Raw genomic sequence first — 25,847 nt, 5'->3', positions numbered from 1 at the left:
CCTGGCATAGAGTAAGCACTCAATAAACACTAACTATTAATTTAAAGAAAGGCTTTTTCTAGTATTTTTTGTTTTCTGCATTGTTTGGGTTTTTTTGTTTAGTTGGTGGGTTGATTGTTTTGTTTTGTTTTTTTCATGAAGATTGGTATCTGATGCTGCCAGAAGGAAATAAGAGAATAGTAAACAACAAGAGTTCTTCACAGATGGACACACATCATGCTTTGCTCCACTGTTCCAGGCAGTGACCCATCAGTATATGTCACTCAGGGAAGAAGAAAGCTCAGTGGTATATTGGCACCAACAGCATAGCATCTCCCTGAACAACAAGCAGCTGGGCTGGAACAAAGCCAGGGAAGGAATGCAATCTCTTTGGGGAAAAAAAAAAAATCACAGCACATCTTCCTATTTTGACAGCCCAGGGAAAAGAGGCAGCTATACAGAATAAAGCAGCAAGTGCGCTTTGAGATCTTGGGATGAAAAGCATTGGAGAAGCACACCCTATTATTGTGCAAAACCCCTACTTATATGTACACCCAGAGCTTTGGCCCTCACCCGAATTGTGCTGTAGAAAGAAGAGGATTTTGACTGTTTTTCTCTGATAGGGCACATAAAATTCTTCCTTTCTTCCTGGATTTGGCTGGTGCTGTTGCAGCTGTTACAGAAGAAGTCCCCTGAATAAGAATTTCCCCATTGTAACCTGAATACGTTCACCCTTCTAAGAATGCTGGGTCTGAATCATTATTAGATTCCTGAAATTTTTATCAACCACAAAAGTAGCAAAATAAAATGTATTCTCTCATTAGTTATTATAACCAAATTATGCATAGGGGTTAGAGGCAGAAACCAAGAAAAAAGAGAAAGAAAGGAAAAGAGAGGCCATTGACAGAAAAAGAGAGAGAAAAATAACAGAGAACAAGGAAGGAGCATACACCTGCTGGAAATAATAAGAAAAATGTGAGCTAATATCTATGCAGGGGTTCACTTTCTCCCTTCAGACAATAGAAGGTTTATTTAATGAGTCTCTATCAGCTTGTCAAGAAAAACAGCTGCACCTTCTGGGCCTCTGGCTCAGGGAAAGGAACTAAATTGTCAAGTCCCCACAAAGCTTCCTAAGCTAGGTGTCTCAAGTATATTACACAGGGAAAGCAAAAATCCCAAATAACTAGAATCCCCTCCATCCCAGGAGTTGCCACTACCATCTAGTGGCAGCATGTAATATAACCTCCAAGAAGTTATCACCGGAAATCACTAGTGATTCTGACTTTATTTTCCATAGAATTAGAAAGACCTAAATTATCCACCCAGTCACAAGATGTCAATGCTGGGAGAGACATTAGCAAGACCAATGGTCTAGGCTCTGGCTGCACAAAAGAATCACATGGAGAGCTTTTTAAAAGTATATTAGTGTTTGGCTGATGAAAGAAATTAAAGATGATACAAATAGATGGAGAGATATACCATGTTCTTGGATTGGAAGAAACAACATTGTGAAATGACTATACTACCCAAAGCAATCTACAGATTCAATGCAATCCCTATCAAACTACCAATGGCATTTTTCACAGAATTAGACCAAAAAATTTCACAATTTGTATTGAAACACAAAAGACCCCGAATAGCCAAAGCAATCTTCAGAAAGAAAAATGGAGCTGGAGGAATCAGGCTCCCTGACTTCACACTACACTACAAAGCTACAGTTATCAAGACAGTATGGTACTGGCACAAAAACAGAGAGAGATGAATGGAACAGGATAGAAAGCCCAAAGATAAACCCATGCACATAGGGTCCCCTTATTTTTGATAAAGGAGGAAAGAATATACAATGGAGAAAAGACAGCCTCTTCAATAAGTGGCGCTGGGAAAACTGGACAGCCACATGTAAAAGAATGAAATTAGAACACTCCCTAACACCATACACAAAAATAAACTCAAAATGGATTAAAGACCTAAATGTAAGGCCAGACACTATAAACTCTTAGAGGAAAACATAGGCAGAACACTCTATGACAAAAATCACAGCAAGATCCTTTTTGACCCACCTCCTAGAGAAATGGAAATACAAACAAAAACAAATGGGACCTAATGAAACTTAAAAGGTCTTGTATAGCCAAGGAAACCATAAAAAAGACAAAAAGAAAACCCTCAGAATGGGAGAAAATATTTGCAAATGAAGCAACTGACAAAGGATTAATCTCCAAAATTTACAGGCAGCTCATGCAGCTCAATATCAAAAAAACAAACAACTCAACCCAAAAATGGGCAGAAGACCTAAATAGACATTTCTCCAAAGAAGGTATACAGATTGCCAACAAACACATGAAAGAATGCTCAACATCATTAATCATTAGAGAAATGCAAATCAAAACTACAATGAGATATCATCCCACACCAGTCAGAATGGCCATCATCAAAAAATCTACAAATAATAAATGCTGGAGAGGGTGTGGAGAAAAGGGAACCCTCTTGCACTGTTGGTGGGAATGTAAATTGATACAGCCACTATGGAGAACAGTATGGAGGTTCCTTAAAAAACTAAAAAATAGAACTACCATATGACCCAGCAATCCCACTACTGGGCATATACCCTGAGAAAACCATAATTCAAAAAGAGTCATGTACCAAAATGTTCATTGCAGCTCTATTTACAATAGCCAGGACATGGAAGTAACCTAAGTGTCCATCAACAGATGAATGCATAAAGAAGATGTGGCGGGCTTCCCTGGTGGCGCAGTGGTTGAGAATCTGCCTGCTAATGCAGGGGACACGGGTTCGAGCCCTGGTCTGGGAAGATCCCACATGCCACGGAGCAGCTGGGCCCGTGAGCCACAATTGCTGAGCCTGCGCGTCTGGAGCCTGTGCCCCGCGACGGGAGGGGCCGCGATAGAGAAAGGCCTGCGCACCGCGATGAAGAGCGGTCCCCGCACCGCGATGAAGAGTGGCCCCCGCTTGCCGCAACTGGAGAAAGCCCTCGCACGAACCGAAGACCCAACACAGCCAAAAATAAATAAATAAATAAATAAATAAATAAAATCAAGTAAAACTTTAAAAAAAAAAAAAAAAAAAGATGTGGCACATATACACAATGGAATATTACTCAGCCATAAAAAGAAACGAAATTGAGTTATTTGTAGTGAGGTGGATGGACCTAGAGTCTGTCATACGGAGTGAAGTAAGTCAGAAAGAGAAAAACAAATACCGTATGCTGACACATATATATGGAATCTAAGAAATAAAAAACAATGGTCATGAAGAACCTAGGGGCAAGATGGGAATAAAGACACAGACCTACTAGAAAATGGACTTGAGGATATGGGGAGGGGGAAGGGTAGGCTGGGACAAAGTGAGCGAATGGCATGGACATATATACACTACCAAACATAAAATAGATAGCTAGTGGGAAGCAGCTGCATAGCACAGGGAGATCAGCTCGGTGCTTTGTGAGCACCTAGAGTGGTGGGATAGGGAGGGATAGGGAGGGTGGGAGGGTGGGAGGGAGGGAGGGAGATGTAAGAGGGAAGAGATATGGGAACATATTTATATGTATAACTGATTCACTTTGTTATCAAGCAGAAACTAACACACCATTGTAAAGCAATTATACTCCAATAAAGATGTTAAAAAAAAAAAGTATATTAGTGTTTGGTTCTCATGCCCAAATGTGAATTGCAATAAAAAATAATTTTTAAGTAAAGCAATTCATTTTGTTCACATAAAATGAGTCAGAATTTCTAGGAGTATAGCCTAGGGAATGGGTATTTTTAAAAAGCTCTTCAGGTCACTTAAGCTGAATCCAGCCTTGAGAACCACTGAACTAATCCAACCCCTCCTTCTTTTAAAGTGTGGAAAGGAGGAAAGAATTACCCTTCGTCATTCAGTTGCTGGAGGAGCTGAGTTGGGAATCGAGGCCCTCAGTCAAATTGTTTGGTCTCATTAGACCAACATGAATGTCATGAGACTACGAAGGTTGAAGGGTCGGGGCAAAGGGGAGGCAAGAAGCACTATCCAGCCTGAAACTATGACTTCCTTTTAGAGTGGAAGTGCTCTTTTCTTTTTTCTCTCCCCTGTCCTGAAATATGCCCCCAAAATGTTCAAACCAAATCAAAACCTGCTGATATAAATTAACATTGCATTCATTTGAAAAGATGTTCTTTAAAATAAAAAAGTGTAAACCTCCCCAAATAAACAGAATGTGGGATTTTTTTAAACCATTAAACCACTTAATTACATTTATTAAACTTCTTTTTAACAACTTCTAGGTGCACAAACATTGCTGGTATTAGCAAGTATAAACATAAATTCCTCATCTACAACTTGCTCCACTTCAAAAAAGATTTGGAACAAAAGTAGATATAAAACAGTATTTTTTAAATGTTTTAATCACAATGAAAGGTAATGAAGGCCAAATAATAAGACAAAATCAGGAAGAGTTAGTACACAGCCCCTTAATTAGATCTTACACAAATTCTGCTGAGCTTATTAGAGCTAATTTTTAAAAAGAGCGGGGAGGAGACTGATCAGTTAAAAAGATTTCCCTTCACTATTTGATAAAAGCAGACCAGTTGTTCCGTATTCTTCGACGGAAAATAAAGTAAATCTATAACATAGTATTAGATGGTGATAAGTGCTAGGAAGAAAAATAGAGGAGAGAAGAAGGATAGGAGTTAAGTATTAAATTAAATGGGAAGAGAGACCTTCAAGATGGCAGAGAAGTAAGACGTGGAGATAAACTTCCTCCCCACAGATACATGAAAAATACACCTGCAGGTGGAACAACTTCTACAAAACAACTACCAAACGCTGGCAGAAGACCTCAGACTTCCCAAAAGGCAAGAAACTCCCTACGTAACTGGGTAGGGCAGAAGAAAAAAGAAAAAACAGAGACAAAAGAATAGGGACAGGACATGTACCTCTGGGAGGGAGCTGTGAAGGAGGAAAGGTTTCCACACACTAGGAAGCCCCTTCGCGGGCGGAGACAGGGGTGGGCAGGGGGGGGAAGCTTCAGATCCACGGAGGAGAGCACAGCAACAGGGGTGCAGAGGGCAAAGTGGAGAGATTCCCACACAGAGGATCTGTGCCGACCAACACTCACCAGCCCGAAAGGCTTGTCTGCTCACCCGCTGGGGCAGGTGGGGGCTGGGAGCTGAGGCTTGGGCTTCGGAGGTCAGATTCCAGGGAGAGGACTGGGGTTGGCTGCGTGAACACAGCCTGAGGGGTGGTTGTGCACCACACCTAGCCGGGAGGGAGTCCGGGAAAAAGTCTGGAACTGCCTAAGAGGCAAGAGACCATTGTTTCAGGGTGCGCAAGGAGAGGGGATTCAGAGCACCACCTAAATGAGCTCCACAGATGGGTGCGAGCCACGGCTATCAGCGTGGACCCCAGAGACGGGCATGAGAAGCTAAGGCTGCTGCTGCAGCCACCAAGAAGCCTGTGTGCAAGCACAGGTCACTCTCCACATTGTCCTTCCCAGGAGCCTGTGCAGCCCGCCACTGCCAGGGTCCCGTGATCCAGGGACAACTTCCCCAGGACAACACACGGCGGCCTCAGGCTGGTGCAACGTCACGCCGGCCTCTGCCGCCGCAGGCTCGCACCACGTTCCGTAACCCTCCCTCCCCCCGGCCTGAGTGAGCCAGAGCCCCCAAATCAGCTGCTAGTTTAACCCCATCCTGACTGAGCGAAGAACAGACGCCCTCAATTGACCTACATGCAGAGGCGGGGTCAAATCCAAAGCTGAACCCCAGGAGCTGTGCGAACAAAGAAGAGGAAGGGAAATCTCTCCCAGCAGCCTCAGGAGCAGCGGATTAAATCTCCACAATCAACTTGATGTACTCTGCATCTCTGGAATACCTGAATAGATAGTGAATCATCCCAAAATTGAGACAGTGGACTTTGGGAGCAACTGTAGACTTGGGGTTTGCTTTCTGCATCTAATTTGTTTCTGGTCTTATGTTTATCTTAGTTTAGTATTTAGAGTTTATTATCATTGGTAGATTTGTTTATTGATTTGGATGCTCTCTTCCTTTTTTATTTATTTATTTATTTATTTATTTATTTTTGGCTGTGCTGGGTCTTCGGTTCGTGCGAGGGCTTTCTCTAGTTGCGGCAAGTGGGGGCCACTCTTCATCGCGGTGCGGGGACCGCTCTTCATCGCGGTGCGCGGGCCTTTCACTATCGCGGCCCCTCCCGTTGCGGGGCACAGGCTCCAGACGCGCAGGCTCAGCAGCTGTGGCTCACGGGCCCAGCTGCTCCGTGGCATGTGGGATCTTCCCAGACCAGGGCTCGAACCCGTGTCTCCTGCATTAGCAGGCAGATTCTCAACCACTGCGCCACCAGGGAAGCCCCTTTTTTTTTTTATATATATAGATTTTTTTTTTTTTCTCTTTTTCTCTTTTTGTGAGTGTGTATGTTTATGCTTCTTTGTGTGATTTTGTCTGTATAGCTTATCTTTTACCATTTGTCCTAGGCTTCTGTCTGCCTGTTTTGGTTTTGTTTTTTGTATAGTTTTTAGCACTTGTTATCATTGGTGGATTTGTTTTTTGGTTTGTTGCTCTCTTCTTTCTTTCTTTTTTTTAAATTACGTTTTACTTTTTTTATTTTTAGTATTTTTTATTTTAATAACTTTCTTTTATTTTACTTTTTTATTTTATTTTATTTTATTTTATTTTATTTTATTTTATTTTATTCTTTCTTTCTTTCTTTTTTTCTCCCTTTTCTTCGGAGCCATGTGTCAGGTCTGTGCCTCTGAATTGGGAGAGCCGAGTTCAGGACATTGGTCCACCAGAGACCTCCCACTCCACGTAATATCAAAAGGCAAAAGCTCTCCCAGAGACCTCCACCTCAACACTAGACCCAGCTCCACTCAACGACCAACAAGCTACAGTGCTGGACACCCTATGCCAAACAACTAGCAAGACAGGGACACAACCCCACCCATTAGCAGAGAGGCTGCCTAATATCATAATAAGGTCTCAGACACCCCGAACACACCACTGGACGTGGTCCTGCCCACCAAAAAGATAAGATCCAGCCTCATCCACCAGAACACAGGCAACAGTCCCCTCCACCAGGAAGCCTACACAACCCACCGAACCAACCTTAGCCACTGGAGACAGACACCAAAAACAACAGGAACTATGAACCTGCAGCCTGTGAAAAGGACACACCAAACACAGTAAGTTAAGCAAAATGGGAAGACAGAGAAACACACAGCAGATGAAGGAGCAAGGTAAAAACACACCAGAGCAAACAAATTAAGAGGAAATAGGCAGTCTACGTGAACCTATGGGATGCAGCAGAAACAGTTGTACGAGGGAAGTTTATAACAATACAATCCTACCTCAAGAAATAAGAAACATCTCAAATAAATAACCTTACACCTAAAGCAATTATAGAAAGAAGAACAAAAAAACCCCAAAGTTAGCAGAAGGAAGGAAATCATAAAGATCAGATCAGAAATAAATGAAAAAGAAATAAAGAAAACAATAGCAAAGACCAATAAAAATAAACTGGTTCTTTGAGAAGATAAAGAAAATTGATAAACCATTAGCCAGACTCATCAAGGAGAAAAGGGCGAAGACTCAAATCAATGGAATTAGAAATGAAAAAGGAGAAGTAACAACTGACACTGCAGAAATACAAAGGATCATGAGAGATTACTACAAGCAACTATATGCCAACAAAATGGACAACCTGGAAGAAATGGACAAATTCATAGAAAAACACAACCTTCCAAGACTGAACCAGGAAGAAATAGAAAATATAAACAGACTAAACACAAGCACTGAAATTGAGACTGTGATTAAAAATCTTCCAACAAACAAAAGCCCAGGACCAGATGGCTTCACAGGCAAATTCTATCAAACATTTAGAGAAGAGCTAACACCTATCCTTCTCAAACTCTTCCAAAATATAGCAGAGGGAGGAACACTCCCCAAATCATTCTACAAGGCCAAAATCACCCCTATACCAAAACAAAAGATGTCACAAAGAAAGAAAACTACAGGCCAATACCACTGATGAACATAGATGCAAAAATCCTCAACAAAATACTAGCAAACAGAATCCAACAGCACATTAAAAGGATCATACACCATGATCAAGTGGGGTTTATCCCAGGAATGCAAGGATTCTTTAATATGTGCAAATCAATCAATGTGATAAACCATATTAACAAATTGAAGGCGAAAAACCATATGATCATCTCAGTAAATGCAGAAAAAGCTTTTGACAAAATTCAACACCCATTTATGATAAAAACCCTCCAGAAAGTAGGCACAGAGGGAACTTACCTCAACATAATAAAGGCCATATATGACAAACCCACAGCCAACATCATTCTCAATGGTGAAAAACTGAAACCATTTCCTCTAAGATAAGGAACAAGACAAGGTTGTCCACTCTCACCACTATTATTCAACATGGTTTTGGAAGTTTTAGCCACAGCCATCAGAGAAGTAAAAGAAATAAAAGGTATGCAAATCGGAAAAGAGGAAGTAAAACTGTCACTGTTTGCAGATGATATGATACTATACATAGAGAATCCTAAAGATGCTACCAGAAAACTACTTCAGCTAATCAGTGAATTTGGTAAAATAGCAGGATACAAAATTAATGCACAGAAATCTCTAACATTCCTATACACTAATGATGAAAAATCTGAAAGAGAAATTAAGGAAACACTCCCATTTACCACTGCAACAAGAAGAATAAAATACCTAGGAATAAATCTACCTAAGAGGACAAAAGACCTGTATGCAGAAAACTATAAGACACTGATGAAAGAAATTAAAGATGATACAAACAGATGGAGCGATATACCATGTTCTTGGATTGGAAGAATCAACATTGTGAAAATGACTCTACTACCCAAAACAATCTACAGATTCAGTGCAATCCCTATCAAACCACCAATGGCATTTTTCACAGAACTAGAACAAAAAATTTCACAATTTGTATGGAAACACAAAAGACCCCGAATAGCCAAAGCAATCTTCAGAAAGAAAAACGGAGCTGGAGGAATCAGGCTCCCTGACTTCAGACTATACTACAAAGCTACAGTAATCAAGATAGTATGGCACTGGCACAAAAGCAGAAAGAGAGATCAACAGAACAGGGTAGAAAGCCCAGAGATAAACCCACGCACATATGGTCCCCTTATTTTTGATAAAGGAGGCAAGAGTATACAATGGAGGAAAGACAGCCTCTTCAATAAGTGGTGCTGGGAAAACTGGACAGCTACATGTAAAAGAATGAAATTAGAACACCCCCTAACACATAAATAAACTCAAAATGGATTAAAGACCTAAATTTAAGGCCAGACACTATCAAACTCTTAGAGGAAAACATAGGCAGAAACTCTATGACATAAATCACAGTAAGATCCTTTTGGACCCCGCTCCTAGAGAAATGGAAATAAAAACAAAACTAAACAAATGGGACCTAATGAAACTTAAAAGTTTTTGCACAGCAAAGGAAACCATAAACAAGATGAAAAAACAACCCTCAGAATGGGAGAAAATATTTGCAAATGAAGCAACTGACAAAGGATTAATCTCCTAAATTTACAAGCAACTCATGCAGCTCAATATCAAAGAAACAAACAACCCAATCCAAAAATGGGCAGAAGACCTAAATAGAGATTTCTCCAAAGAAGATATACAGATTGCCAACAAACACATGAAAGGATGCTCAACATCACTAATCATTAGAGAAATGCAAAACAAAACTACAATGAGGTATCACCTCACACCAGTGAGAATGGCCATCATCAAAAAATCTGCAAACAATAAATGCTGGAGAGGGTGTGAAGAAAAGGGAACCCTCTTGCACTGTTGGTGGGAATGTAAATTGATACAGCCACTATGGAGAACAGTATAGAGGATCCTTAAAAAATTAAAAATAGAACTACCATATGATCCAACAATCCCACTACTGGGCATATACCCTGAGAAAACCATAATTCAAAAAGAGTCATGTACCACAATGTTCATTGCAGCTCTATTTTCAATAGCCAGGACATGGAAGCAACCTATGTGTCCATAGGTTGGACACATTCACAGATGAATGGATAAAGAAGATGTGGCACATATATACAATGGAATACTACTCACCCATAAAAAGAAATGAAATTGAGTTATTTGTAGTGAGGTGGATGGACCTAGAGTCCATCATACAGAGTGAAGTCAGAAAGAGAAAAACAAATACCATATGCTAACACATATATATGGAATCTAAAAAAAAAAAAAAAAAATGGTTCTGAAGAACCCAGGGGCAGGACAGGAATAAAGACGCAGACATAGAGAATGGACTTGAGGACACAGGGATTGGGAAGGGTAAGCTGGGGCGAAGTGAGAGAGTGGCATGGACATATATACAGTACCAAATGTAAAATAGATGGCTAGTGGGAAGCAGCTGCATAGCACAGGGAGATAAACTAGGTGCTTTGTGGCCACCTAGAGGGGTGGGATACGGAGGGTGGGAGGGAAACACAAGAGGGAGGAGATACGGGGATATATGTATATGTATAGCTGATTCACTTTGTTATAAAGCAGAAACTAACACACCATTGTAAAGCAATTATACTCTTTTCAATAAAGATGTTAAAAAAAAAGATAACCAAGTAAACAAAATAAAAAATAAATAAATTACATAAATTAAATGGGGTGGCCAGGAAAGGTGTTGCTGAGAAGACAAGGCACGGAGTCAAGCATCTATCAGCACAATAGGTTTATTTTTTACTCACATGATGATTCTGATCCATATAGTAATTCAGGGCACGTAGTAATTCAGGGTCTTTTCCATCTTGTGGTCCAGCTCTCCCCCAGGTCCTCAGTGTTCTTCTCTGCATTTAGCTGGAGAATGTGGGAAGAGAAAGAGTGTGGGGGGGGGCACGCACTCCTCCACCTGAGGAGGCTGGCCACATCCACTTTCATACCCGTGATGAGAACCAGTCATACAGCTCTCCCTGGGTGCCAATTAGACAAGTGCTGTGCCAACCAAGAAGGGAAGAATATGCACCTACACGAGCATTAGCAGCTCCTGCCTGCAACCAGTTAGGAAGCTACTGCAGTTATCCAGGGGGAAGATCGTGCTGACTGGGGCCAGGGCCATGACAGTTGAGCTGGTGAAAACTGAAAGGATTCTGGATATATCCTGCGTTAGAGTTAAGTTTTATGGAGGAGGTGGAGGTGGAGTGCATGAGAATGAGAAGAGTGAAACTTAAAGCCGAGATAGACGAACTGCTGATGTTTGGACATTCCTGCCCAGGGGCTCCTTGAGAGGACTCAGTTTGCCTGAGTTAACTCCCGTGGGGCTCTTAATTCCCATGTGGCCAGAGGAGGAGGAACATTTTATTCACAAACACCCGGGGAACAGAGGCAGGAAATATTGATAACAAGATGGTGGTGGCTCTCCCTAGACCACAAAGTTCTTCTGAGAGATGGATGGAGGACTTGTTTCCCCAAACTGCCCTGGAGACAGAGACATACAGAGGTTTTTAAATTCTTCAAATAGTAAAATGTGGCATGGGAAAGTTGAGTATTCTCTCATGTACATCATAGCATCTAAGGGGGCAGCAGATGCCATAGACACCTCTAGTGCATTGGCAGTGCTCTGCTGGGTTGAAATTTTTGGTGAGGAACCTATATAAGACATACTCAAAGAAATACTTGGTATCAGAGACAGGGCATTTTGGTGACAAGGATCTGAAGTTTTGAAAAATAAGTGTCTAGTGCTCCCCATTAAATAGCCTGATAGAAGAAAGAGAAGAAAGAAAAAGAAAGAGAGAAAGAGAGAAAGAGAAAGAAAGAAAGAAAGAAAGAAAGAAAGAAAGAAAGAAAGAAAGAAAGGAAGGAAGGAAGGAAGGAAGGAAGGAAGAAAGAAAGAGAGAAAGAAAAAGAAAGGGAGGAAGGAAGGGAGAAAGAAAGAAAGAAAGAGGGAGGAGGACGGGAGGAGGGAAGGCAGGGAGGGAGGAGGGAAGGCAGGAAGGAAGGAAGGAGGGAGGGAGGGAGGGAGAAAGGAAGGAGGGAGGAAGGAAGAAAGAAACGGAAATTAACTTATGGTACCCTCTTCCCCCATATACACACGTACACACACACAAACTACACACACACACTCACACATACCTCAGGTAGTAAATTCAATGCTCAGTGACAGAGAGAGGTGTGGCAAATGGAAGAAAATTCAAAGTTGCCCACTAAATACCTTTCTTCATATATTTTGCTTCCGTAAGCCTAAGCCCATTTTGGGGATAGGGATAAGAGGAAATACTCCTGAAGAGATCAAATATGCAAGCCAAATATGCAATCGTGATGGCAAAAGGAGTTTTCTTGGATCAAATGAGATTTCTTCAACTAGAAGGCAGGAAGAAAATCCTGTGTTGCTAGAGAGGCTGTATTTCCCACAAAGAGAATGCTTGATGATGAAGGATATATAGATCCTATCTTTCTTTAAAATTTTGATATTGTTCATCATGAATTGTTTGCATTAATTTAGATTTTGTGAATTTTGCATTAAAATATGACTTGTGTGGTAGCTGAATTTTGTGGCACCCCCTTAGCCCTAGTCCTGGTGACTTGGTGAAGCGCAACACAGAAAGACACAAGTGCTCCAAGCGTCCTGCACCACTAGACCCCAAGTGCCATCCTCATGGGAGGGTGGACACACAATGGTAACCTCAGAGGGCAGATGACCTACAAATAAAGAGGTACCTCTGATCCCCCAAATTTTGCATTATGTAACAACTTTGAACTATGGGGCGGGGTTAAGTAAACCGTAAGAAAGATTAGGTTAATAGCGAACTTGAGGTTAGGAATAAAAAATAGTTTGAGTTCAGTTTCTTGCCCATTTGCGTTCGTAGAATGACATTCACATCCATTTTACCAATAGTTCTCAACTATGGCTGCACGGTAGTATCGCCTGGCGTGTTTTAATACATACCAAAGACAGAGCCCCACCACCAGGGGTTCTGACTTAATTGGTATGTTTTAAAAGCTCCGCATATTATTCTAACATGCGGCCAGCACTGAAAACCTCTGCCTTATGCTATTAAGTATCAATTTTTTTTTTTTTTTTAGGAAGGATGAGGAGGCCAAAAGTTGCACATCCTATTTAAGAATAATACATCATGACTGTTTTTTGTTTTTGTTTTTTTTAATTTTATTTTTAACATCTTTATTGGAGTATAATTGTTTTACAATGGTGTGTTAGTTTCTGCTTGATAACAAAGTGAATCAGTTATACATATACATATGTTCCCATATCTCTTCCCTCTTGCGTCTTCCTCCCTCACACCTTCCCTATCCCACCCCTCTAGGTGGTCACAAACCACCGAGCTGATCTCCCTGTGCTATGCGGCTGCTTCCCACTAGCTATCTATTTTACGTTTGGTAGTGTATATATGTCCATGCCACTCTCTCACTTTGTCACAGCTTACCCTTCCCCCTCCCCATATCCTCAAGTCCATTCCCTAGTAGGTCTGTGTCTTTATTCCTGTCTTACCCCTAGGTTCTTCACGACCATTTTTGTTTTTTCTTAGATTCCATATATATGTGTTAGCATACAGTATTTGTTTTTCTCTTTCTAACTTACTTCACTCTGTATGACAGACTCTAGGTCCATCCACCTCACTACAAATAACTCAATTTCATTTCTTTCTATGGCTGAGTAATATTCCATTGTATATATGTGCCACATCTTCTTTATCCATTCATCTGTCAGTGGACACTTAGCTTGCTTCCATGTCCTGGCTATTGTAAATAGAGCTGCAATGAACATTTTGATACATGACTCTTTTTGAATTATGGTTTTCTCAGGGTATATGCATCAATGGTGTCTGCAGTGTACCCTCTTGACAGTTGAGCCTAGCAGAGGTCCAGCAGAAAGGTGGCTTCCCCCCACTGTCTTCCCTATCTTCCCTCTTACATGGCTTCAAAACAAGTCTCAGTGCATACTGCAGTGAACCATAAAACAAAACCAAGCTCACTACAAAAAGTAGGAGAGTTTGAGAACATAATTAAAACAACAAATTTAAAAGAATACCTTCATCTAAGGCTCATAAAGCGTCAATTCTTTAAAAAGTGTGCTTGCACTTATGTGATCATTTCTTTCAAGATGCCAAAGTCATTTTATAGTTAGAGAAGTTAGGCAATAAAGAAAACACATTTAGAATAAAATAGCACAAAACTCATTTTAGTTCTTTTTCATGAAGTTAATTTATTGTCAGAGCTTAAATATTTTCTCTGTGCTACGTGACAGCAACATACACCACACCACCTTCACCTCTTAAAGCCTAGAGGTGAAGCATACCTCTCTACCGCGTTGATATGGGCCTGGTTTACATGAGGTTTAACCCTGGTTTTCAAGGTGCTTATAATCTAGTAGACTATTGGTGGTTCAAAATTCAGGATCATGACACCATGATGTCCTGAAAATAGCTTGTAAACCAGGTTACAACCTCAGCTTTATTAACCCATCTATTCACTCATAGGAATGAAATCATTCCTCTACAAACTACAAGTGACTATCACCTCAAGTGACGGCACTACACATGAGATGTTCAACTTGAAGAAGTATTTGCCTGCCCCTTGGGAAATGTTACTGCCAGGATAAGTAGAACCAAGAGCAAACTGCAAAAGAACTACTTCCTTCTGTTTGCCAAAGTATACCTAGCTTATGAGTAGGCAAGAGAAATAGTCAAGCAGGAAGCGACTGAAAGGTATCAGGAACAGCCAAAAATATCCCTTTACCCATCTCCCCAGGTGCCAAAGAATCCAAAAATCCATCACCGGCACTGGATTCCTTTGGAATAAATAGTGCCTTCTCCCTGTAGACCATATGTAAACATACATACTTAATATGTCCGTGTAAAAGCTAAAGCATTGTCACTAACAATTACATCTAACTGAATGGTTCATATCACTCAGAAGCACAGAGCACCTGACTTGGAGGAAGATTATGTAGAAAGAACAGTGAATGGGCAGAAAAGAAAAACCTTATTACTTTATAATTCGATCTAGGATTCATCTAGCCTATGCTCTTACTGCAATCCTCTGCTAACTCCACTCAGTTCTCCTCCAATGAAGCCACCAGTTTGCCCCCTACTTGAAAATGTATTGGGAATCCTTATTTGAACACCATCCCAGAGAAGCAGGTGAAAAAAGATGACTTAGAAACCCAGAAGTTCTTCACTTTGACCCACAGAGAAGGGCCCAGGGATGGAATTCAAAGGATCCGTGAACTTGAATTTCTTATATTAAATGACATCATTTATTTTCACTAACATCTAACTGAAATTTACTGTTTCATTCAAATATAAATGCAGGTACCAAACCACTGTAGTATCAGCAGTATACGTAACTTTGTTATAGATAGAATATACTGATATTTCTATTTCTTGTTGCAGTTTTTACAGATATACTGAAATACTGTACATGTCACTATCTTGGATTTATGATGATTACTAGGCCAGCCATTAAATTCTGTTATTTAATGCATAAATAAGAAGCACACACATTACTCTATGACAATTTTTAAATTATTTTGATAACTATTTCAGTGTGATGTGTTTTCCCTGAAGCCTTTGTATTTTATATTGTGCATTTCAAAATTATTCTGAGGAGGAATGACAAGCTTCACCAGACTGCCAAAGCAGTCACAACACAAAAAAATTTAAGAACCCCTGAAATAAACCTCTCCTTTCATTGTAATTAGACTTTTGTGTATTCTTAACATGTATCCCAAGTGTGTAATTCTAAAATTCATATCAGCAAGGCAGACAAGAAACAAAATATTCTCTACTAGATTCTTTGCTACCCTCTCGGCTAGCCCTCTTGGCTTCACGGTGGGGTAAAGAAGGCAGATAACCTCTATGCTCCATTCCAAATATCACATTAAAGTTATTTTTTGCAGATGACCAAACTTCGATGATATGAAGTGCCCTTCCTTGCATTTCTTATAAAAGAAAAGAAATTGTCCACTACCATACATGGTACTTATCCCATGAATACTGAATTCTATAGTGACTTGCTAGAGGACTATATCAATTAATTTAACCTTTTGGAACTTCTACTTCTCTATATGTAAAAAGCAAAAAGCTGTAGGTCATTAAACTATATAACTATGTCTAAAGGTTCTCTAGCCATCAAATGCTGCTATTGCTTACAACATATTTTGAGAATTCCAGATGATGAATGTTATATAACATGCTATAGCACAGAAAAATAATTCTGGAAGGATAGTGAAGCCTAACTCTTGTCAACTGGCATGTTGGGTTGGCTTCAATCTAAATTTGTAGCAGTCAACTTTGTTGGCTTCAGTCCTGCCACAAGGTTCTTCATTACCAGCAACTCCTGATACCACAGTGTTGGTTGCTGCCAATGGCTCCGTTGCACTGTCACGAGCTCTGCTACTACCACCGCTAAATCTCCACTGAAGGCCCTGCTAAGTTAAGGAGGAAGAACTGAGTGGAATGACATGACTAGTCCTCAGGTTAATAGGCTTGAGGGAAGGCCCGGTCCTCCAAGAGGAAAAGGGCCCCCCGCAGAAGATTCCTCTTAGGAGGGAGCCATCCACAACTCCCCAGGGCTGTTAGATCTGCTAGAAGTGATCCCACATCTCTTCTTATGGGGGAATCGGTGGATACCTGGTGCCTTAATGGTGGTGGCGAATTGGTAACTGCCTACTGTCACAGGACACTCAGAACACCAAGGGGAACTAAATAAACCCACAGATATCCAATGCACACTTGTACAACCGATGCAATTCAAATACATCCAACATCTAAATCATTCCTGCAGGAACTCAGCACAGGCAGTAATTACATCATCCAAAGAAACAAAACACTCTCTTATAACCAATTAAACTCATTCAAGTCAATTATTCAAACAATTACTGCCAATACACAATTTAAACCTTCACATCAAAAGAATTTGTTTATAAACCAACTAATCGCCTCTAGAAACAGCTCTCTGGAAACACTGTAAGGTGCACCAGTCCAGAGCATCACAGCCCTCAAGGGGGTTTCCAACTGTGCCCCACAATATTCTGCATCTTATAGATGAGCAATCCAGCGACCGAGGAGTTCTAAGGGACTTCTCTGAGACCACAGACTCTTGAGGTAGAAACATAACTGGAATCCCAAGTTGGGCTCTGTGGATTATATTGTTATTTCAGACACACAGGAAAAAATATAAACTGAGCTTTTTAAGAATTACATTAACAGACCAAGAAGTTCACTGTGTACACATGTATTGTGTGGCCTGCATTTTAGATGATAGTTTGATGGTGCAAGAATTGGACTATACCACTTTTAATTTTCCAAGAAATCCAGCTTTTGTTGATTATAGCCATGGCTCACCACTGAAAGAAGAGAGCCTCTCTTCTCACTTTTGATATACCCTGTCACCATTAATTAGGCCAATAAATGCCCTCATCCCCACTACCTTCCACAAGTACTCTGAAATCCTATCTCTGCAGACACATTGCGCCTAACTCCACAAGCAGAAGAGGAGTTCAAGTTGCAGTGGCAAATTCAGATGTTAACATGCATCATTTTAAAATTTTCAATTCTGCAATAAAAATGCTATTGTACAATCACTTAGGATGTAATTCTCCATTTACTTATTAAAGTCATATGCACATATTAGGTGCAAGATTCTTTCTTACAACCAATGCTAAGACTGATCTACCAAAGTCACATAAACCGATGTAGAGAAACCCATCATGGCTGCGCAGGAGAGGAAAGAAGGGTTTATGCACAATTATAACCTATACTGGGGACAGTTTGTGGGTCAGAGGTAAGTCTATACATATCTCTGAGAATTATTACTGCTAGCAATAAGGCTCCAGTTCTAAGAGATTTCCTAAATGCTATTCAGAGGAGCAGAACAATGCTGATAACACTGTTATGTGCTGATAACACAGTTATGTGCTGATAACACAGCCCAGACAATGCTGATAACAGTTGAATCACTCCCTAACTGAAGCAGGGCTACATATAAAGTTAAACTTTCTTTCTCTCTTTCTCTTTCTTTTTCCTTTCTTGCTATCTTCCTTCCTCCCTTCCCTCTTTCCTTCCTTCCTCTCTTTCACTCTTAGGATAGTATAAGGAAAAGAATGTATGACCAAGGTTCTGTGATTGGTTTATGGCTCTGTCTCGCCATTTTATGATTTTTGACTTAAGCTAGATTTCCATATCTTTGATTGCTCCTTATCTAATATTTATTTACTTGCTCCTGTGACCTCCACATTGGAAATATCAAAGTGCTAGCAGATAAGTATGCCAGGGAAGGGAAGTCTCTCTCCTGCTCACACGTGAAGTGCAGCAGCCTTCCTTCTGGGTCGCTCCACTGCTGTGGAGTCCATGTGCAGGGAGGATAGTGTTCATTCCTGCGATATGCCGCGAGTGAACCAGTGCCAACACACATGCACCTATACTGCACCCAACAAGAGATGTGCTCTGGCCTCTGAAAGTTCTGTAGCCAGAAATTCAAAGCAAAGTCAACAGCAGTTGAATACCTCACCCCTCAAGTCAAACCAACCCTGGGTGCAAAGAGGGAAAGGAGGACCCCTTTCCCTTTAAATCCTGGAATAAACATTCTTCAGTCCTAAAAGGTAAATCAAACTAAAGATTTTCTTCTAGGGCTGCTTGCACGGATCCAGGCCTCCTCCAAACTTTCGCATCATTCTATAAATTTGCAGTCTAGACCACACAATTTGTCAAATGTTAAAATAATAAGTTTCTTACCAAGCTCTCTAATGAACAAATAGCAATATTTCTTAATAATCTGTTGCATCTTTAATTTCCTAGATTTGTATGAAAGTAAGGATTAGAGGGATATACATGAAAAGTGTGAACCTGCAGTCCACTAAGATTTCTTCTAGATTTGCTAGGAAAATCTCAGTAAACGTACTTGGGCAAATTTTTTCACCTTTTTTTTCTATAGAACATAAAAAAAATTAAACTTTCCATGATTTTTCTGGCTATTAATTGCAATTATAAATAAAAAAGTAAAAGGGATGAGGGAGTGGGAAAGGGGATGTAGGCACAGTTGTAAACACAAGTTTTAACTCCCAATTCCCAAGGGAAACTTTACTTTCCCAAGAAGAGATCTTTCAGTTATTGTCTGAAAGGTGGGTAGAATTTGTACAGTCACTAATAGATCCGTTGGTTTATTTCTGCTCACATGCACCCTTAATCTCTGAGGGCAATAGTACCTATACACACAAAACAATCACTACCACAGCAGGGCAGCAGGAGTGGATAGAAGGAACAGGCAGCATGCTAATAATGAGACTGTTAGAAAAAGCACAATTTGTCAAGCCCTGGAAAAGAAATGTGGTCTTGAGCAATTCAGCCTGCAATCAGAGGCAGGGTTTTTATGGTAAGGGTCTGAATGAGGATGATGGGCCCAGACATACGTTGTCATCCTTCCTCACTTTTCAAATAGAAAGGATGTTTTTGCTTCCACTATGGCACTGGAGACATTATAATAACTCTTTGTGTTGAAAACTAGTTCATCTCCCATCTAAACCAGAGGAGGTGTGTCTTTCCCTCCAACACGAAAGGAAAGGTTCTACCTGTGATCTAACAAACAGTATGATTTAGTCCCGATTTTTTCTTTTCTTTTTCTTTCTTCTCTTTCAACCTTGGAGAATAGCCAACTTGTGCAGCCAAAAAAGAATAATGTAAGCAAGCCAAAGCAAAAGGTTGTCGAGCAAATCAGATATTTAATAAAGAAAGAAAAAGGCCATTTCAATGTAGATTCAATTAGTTTCAAGTCCAAAGGTTTCCCACAGGTCCCCTGTATGGACCCATGAGTTATACTGAGTGAGTTTCAGTTGCTCCTTTTATTTTAAAGAACTAGGACATATCCCTATGGTCCCTGACACAGGCACAAAAACTGATTTAATGGCCTAATTCCATTCTCAAAATTTGAAACTCCAGTATTGCATTGGTGCTTTCTGGGCATTTTCCTGACATTTCACTGGTACTAAACTGTTCTCTATTTGGCTTTTTACAAATTGATATGTATGGCTGGGAGTACAGACATGTGTAAAGGTAAATTTACTATCCAAACACTTGAATGAGGAAATACAAACTGTGGGGAAAAGAAAACAAAAAAAGAGAAATCAGACTTTGCTTTTAAAAAGGGGGTGGGAAGGTGGGGTGGTGCATCTCAATGTACTAAACAATGCCTAAGATAAACTTAAACATAAAGACAGCAAGTCACTCAAAGAATGCCAGTGCCAAGAGGTGGCTTGGAGGAACATTAATATAATTTCCATCAACTTCCTCATCGTTCATTCCTTCATACACACAATAGACTCTTTTTCTGTCTTAGGTAAAGTTTTTTGCAAATGCAGGTTCAGACAACCCCATTCTGTGTTCCACCCCATGAGACAGCTGCCTGAGCCACTCCCACATGCAAATTATAGAGCTGCCACAAAATTCCAATGACTCAGATTGAATCTGTTGTATATTAGGGTCCATGCATGATTTGTACAGCTAGTTGTAAGACACAAGAATGCATATCCCTCTACTGAATATCTAAATGGCTAAGGTCAGAAAGGTGACAATAGGCTAGCAGGAAGGAGGTTTGGAGGTGGAGGCACTACACCTGGAGCCACATGAAAGACAAGCGGAGTGGCATGTGGTTCAGTAGATCCTTCTGAGAAAGTAACGTACAGCTTCTTTAAGGAAAAAAGAGGGTAAAAGAAGGTTACGTATATTCTTGAGTTAGACTTGATTTCCAGAAATTTTAACTAGGGACAAACAAAGATGTGCTTCAGTGTACATTTTTGTGTGTGTATAGGGTAGGATTCAGTTAGAGAGTAAGGATTTAAAGCAAGCAAAAACAGTCACAGGCCCTGCTTTAGGCGTGGTTCCTGGAAACTGACTCAGAGAGAAACTTGCATGTAAGAGGTTATTGTAGAGTATCTTTTGGAATAAGAGCTGTGAAGAAGAGAGAAGGCAGATTGCAGACTGAGAAGCTGACCCATAATGTAGTCACAATAGAAGCCCTCGCCCATCCCATGGGGAGCTCTGGATCTAAGATGTCCCTTCAGAGTCATCCCAGATTGAAGCAAGGGTTCTGGGCACTTATACTTCCCCAAATGACCAGTCATTAGATGCTCTTCAAAGACAGTGTTAAGAAAATGAGAAGACAAGACACAGCCTGAGATAAAACATTTGCAAATCACATATCTGATAAAGGACTTGTGTCCAGAATATATAAAGAACTCTCAAAACTACTAAGAAAATAAACACCCTAATAAAAAGAGGGGCAAAGGAACTGAACAGACACTTCACCAAAACAGACATATGGTTTGCAAGTAAGCATGAAAAGATGTTTAACAGTGTTAGTAACTGGAAGAATGAAAACTAAAAGCATAATCAGATACTACTGCAAATCCACTAGGACGGCTAAAATTAAAGGACTGAACACACCATGTGTCAATGAATATGTGGAGGAACTGGAACTCTCATACACTGATGGTGGGAATGAGAAATGGTACAGCCACTTTGGTGAACAGTTCATTCATTTCTTAACGTCAAACATACACTTTACATACAACCCAGCCATTCCATTCTTAGGCTTTTACCCAAGAAAAGCAAAAGCGTATACCCTTACAAAGACTTGTACATGCTTCTAGCACTTTTATTTGTAAATAGCCAATAACTGGAGACAACCCAAATGTTCATGAAGAGGTGAATGAAGAAGCAAATTGTGGTATATCCACAGAATAGAATAAAACTGAACAATAAAAAGGATATTGATATATATTCAATATGGATAAATCTCAAAATAATTATGCCAGGTGAAAAGAAGGCAGAGTACATACCATATAATTTCATATATATATAATCTAGAAAATGAAATCATTCTAGTACAGAATGATCACCCCTGCTCACTTTTATTTAGCTCACTGCTACACTTCCTTCTAGACTCATCTCAGGTGTCACCTGCGAGGAAACCTTCCAGGCTCCCACAGGTTGGGTGAGGTGCTCCTGCTATGATTTCCCACAGTTTCCTGCACATCTTATAGCATAACTCATCTATCTACTTGTTCATCTTCTTACTAGACTGAGATTCTTTAGCTCAGACACCACACCTTTTAGTTTTGTATTCCCAAAACCTAGAACACAATAGACGTTCCACAAACATCTACTTGAAATACCTATTTGAAAAGTAAAAGGATGAATAATGAACAAAAGAACCAACAACTGAATTAGAGAGTATAATTTGGAGGCATGTTAGAGGTCCAGCCCTTATACATCCAGGCAGGGCCAAAACTTGTGTATAAACCAAATATATGGAAACAGATAATACGTGATTTTTGCAGGCAAGTGTAAAATTTTACCTCCCACCACATACATCTGCATCAGGTTATTTGAACTCTAAATATTCAGAGTGAAAGAAACACAGATTTGGAGCAGAGAGAATAAATAGGAATTTACAAGGAATGGTGGGGGTTATGAGAGGGTCTGAGCAACTGACAGCCAGCACTGGGGCCCTAATGTCAGCAGGGGGCAGGGACGGAAGCACTGAGGGCTGGAGCTGTCTGGGTTGAAGGAGGGGGATAATGTGTGAGCATGCTGGCTCTCCAGTTGGAAGGTCTAGGGCCACCTTGGAAAAGTGTCTTAACTTTGTTAAGTCTTGGTTTCCTTACCTGCAAAAGCAGGATGTTAATAGTAGTGACTACTCGAAAGACTGTTCCGAGTATCAAAGCAAATATCTCAAGTAAACTTCCCAGCACACACTAAAGGCCCTGTATACAGTAGATGTTGTTATTAGGAAGGGGCTGTGGACCCATCTGTCCTTCTTGGCCTTTTTGTAGCCCCGTCAACAACACCAAATGCTCTGGCAGGTTTATGAGTGACAGCAACCTCCTGGTCCCCTCAGCACTATCTGCCTGGTTCCCAGCTTGATGATTTGAGGCTTTATTAAAGAAAAACAGTAAAATAAATAAATAAATAAATAAATAAATAAACAGAAATTAAAGGTAAAAAAAAAAATGGGCAGAGGTGCAAAACAGACATTTTTTCAAAGAAGTCAAGATGGACAACCGATGCATGAAAAGATTCTCAACATCACTAATTACAAATGATTATAAATAATCACTAATTATAAATGAGATTCCATTTTCTAGTATATTTTCTTGCTAGTTTGTATATTTTGTATACTTCCTTGCTAGTTTGTAGATATAAAGGAAAACTCCCATTTTTTCCTTCATATTTTTCTTTTCCTCACCAGTCAGCTCATAAAATCTTATTAAAATTTTGTCACTTTTATGTAGGAATCTTTTTCACTTACTTTTCTTGAGAATTTTTTGCTGGAAAAACAAAACAGAAACAACTATTCAACCAGCCAATTAGCAAATAAAAACAAACGTTAAAAAACAGAAAATAAATAAATAAATTTGGGTGCCCTCCATGCACAAGTACAAACTGATCCTCTAACCATCAGCTTCTTACAATCCAATAAAATCCATGGGATTGACACTTAGGCTGGAAAAAGCTCTGCTGACTCTGCAGACCCCAGAAAGCAGTTTGGAAGTTGCCAATTGTCAGTTGGTCTCTTTAGACCTCTTGCGAATGACACCTTTGGAAAGTCAAGAGGTGGAATGAAAATCTTAAGGGAACTCTCCACCTATTACACGTTGACTTGTGTCCTTCACAAAACTCGTATGTAGAAGTCTTAACTCTCAGTACCTCAGAATATGAGATTGCTGTATTTGAAAACATTTGTTGTTGTGGATATAATTAATTATGATCAGGTCATACTGGAATAGGGTGGGCCCCTAATCCAATATGACTGGTGTTATTTAACAAAGGGAAAATTTGGACACAGAGGCATGCCAGGGAGATGCCATGTGAAGATTGGAGTTATGCTGCCACAAGCCAAGGAACTACCAGAAGCCAGGAGAAACCTGGAACAGACCCTTCCCTAGAGCCTTCAGAGGGAGCATGGTCCTGCAAACAACTTAAGCTCAGACTGCCAGCCTATATAACTGTGAGACAATACATTTCTGTTGTTTAAGTCATTCAGTTTGTGGAACTTTATTATGGGATCCCTAGATCACTAATATACCATTTTTCTTATTTTAAAATATCTTATCAGTTTCTTATTTTCCCTATCCTCAATCTTTCCATTACCTATGGCAGCAAAATTGCCTGAATCTTATAGGCACATACATAAGATTTATTTCTTTATTATATTTTCAAAGAGAATCTTTAACTCTATGGGATCTTCCTAACATTATTCCTTCACTGGCCATTTCATTTGTTTCCCTTTTATATCCCAGGCTCTTATGGATTTGAGGATCATGAAATACCACCAGGAGGGCAGGTAGGATGTGCTGTCACAACAGAGCTAATTATCATCTCTTCAGCACTAAACTATCAATGAGAACAGGGCTGAGGGGATTTCTGCAGTCTAGACTGGAACTCACAATGGATAGAAATGACCTTGCCACTCATGAAGGCAACGGCCCAAGATGGAAGTATCCCAGGCAAGGCTCAGCCTTCCCAGTGCTCTGAGGGACCCACTAGGTGTTTTGTCATTCTTACCCACAGATCCAAAGCACACAGTCCCTCCCAGGGGATGGTTAGAAGGTTTACTCACTTATTTTCCACATTGTGGATTGTGTCAGGCAAAGGCAGATTTCTGGTTTCAGGTAGCAAAAGGAGAACAGGACCAGCAATGATGGGAAAATCTCCATAGATGATCCAGGGCAAGGTGGGTAGATATACCACTAGGGTCATCAAGAGTGGAGCCAGTGTTGCCCCACACCTACTAGCCATCATATCTAACCTTGAAGCTTTTGCCCTGAGGGGTAAACAACAATACATAATAAGTCAGTAAAAATCCACACATGTAACTTATCATCTAATGTTTTGATGTGATTATGGAAGACATAAAACACAATTATTAAATAGATAGGTTTGATGAAAAAATTTTAAATTTAAAAAAATTTTTTTAAAAATAAAGAGCTCTTAGATAGCCCCATGACGAAAAGGTGTAAAATGCAATTATCCTGCCTGAAGAAAATCAAGCTAAAGTTTCAAAAAGACTTGTCCTGACCGGTTGTTCTCCACCTTGCTCAAAAGATGTTTAAACTTCTGTTTGAGAGATATGTAGGTTAGATCTAAGACAGAACTCCTGGAAATATAAGGATGTTAAAAACCCTAATTGGCTGTCAAAAGAAGTTATGAATGCTCCTTTTCTGGAAGGATCTAGGGTGAAATAGCTGCCTGTAAGTGCAGGTTGTATTAGCTTAGAGTGAACAGACATTTCTTTTTCCTTTCTCTTCTTTTTTTCTGGGGGGTGGGGGTTGTTTTTCTGGTTTTTAACAGTAGTCCCAGGAAATATTTAAGGGCTATGATGCATCAAATATAAACTGGAGAGTATGATAATTCACAAAAGCTCAGTCTACTTGTTACCATTTAGCACCATAGTTTTTATATTGTCTCCCCCTCTCTCTCTCTCTCACTCTCTCCTCCAGCATTTTTCAAATTTTAGTCTGCAAGAGAATCCTACGGAGAACTTTTTTTAAAAATGCAGATTCAACCCCAAACTCCTGAATCAAAATCTCTGGCAGTGAAGTTAGAAAATCTGTATTTTTAGTAAGTTCCAAGGTGACACAATATATTGATTGCTCTAGAACTTGCAATTACCTGGGGGGAAAGTTCTGTATAACTCCTTAGACTCCAAGTCCTGTCTCTCAGGGGTAAGGAAATCAGCCTGAGAATGTGCTCCTCGCTTTCTCAGCTGCCTCCAAGAGCAGCTCTGGATCCAGGCTTTGAGGTTCAAGCCAGATGTTATGAGGATGGCAAAGGAGCCAGCTCCTCC

Source organism: Balaenoptera acutorostrata, chromosome 8 (assembly GCF_949987535.1).
Source record: "Balaenoptera acutorostrata chromosome 8, mBalAcu1.1, whole genome shotgun sequence".
NCBI classification, from domain to species: domain Eukaryota; kingdom Metazoa; phylum Chordata; class Mammalia; order Artiodactyla; family Balaenopteridae; genus Balaenoptera; species Balaenoptera acutorostrata.
This window is presented reverse-complemented; position numbering follows the sequence as displayed.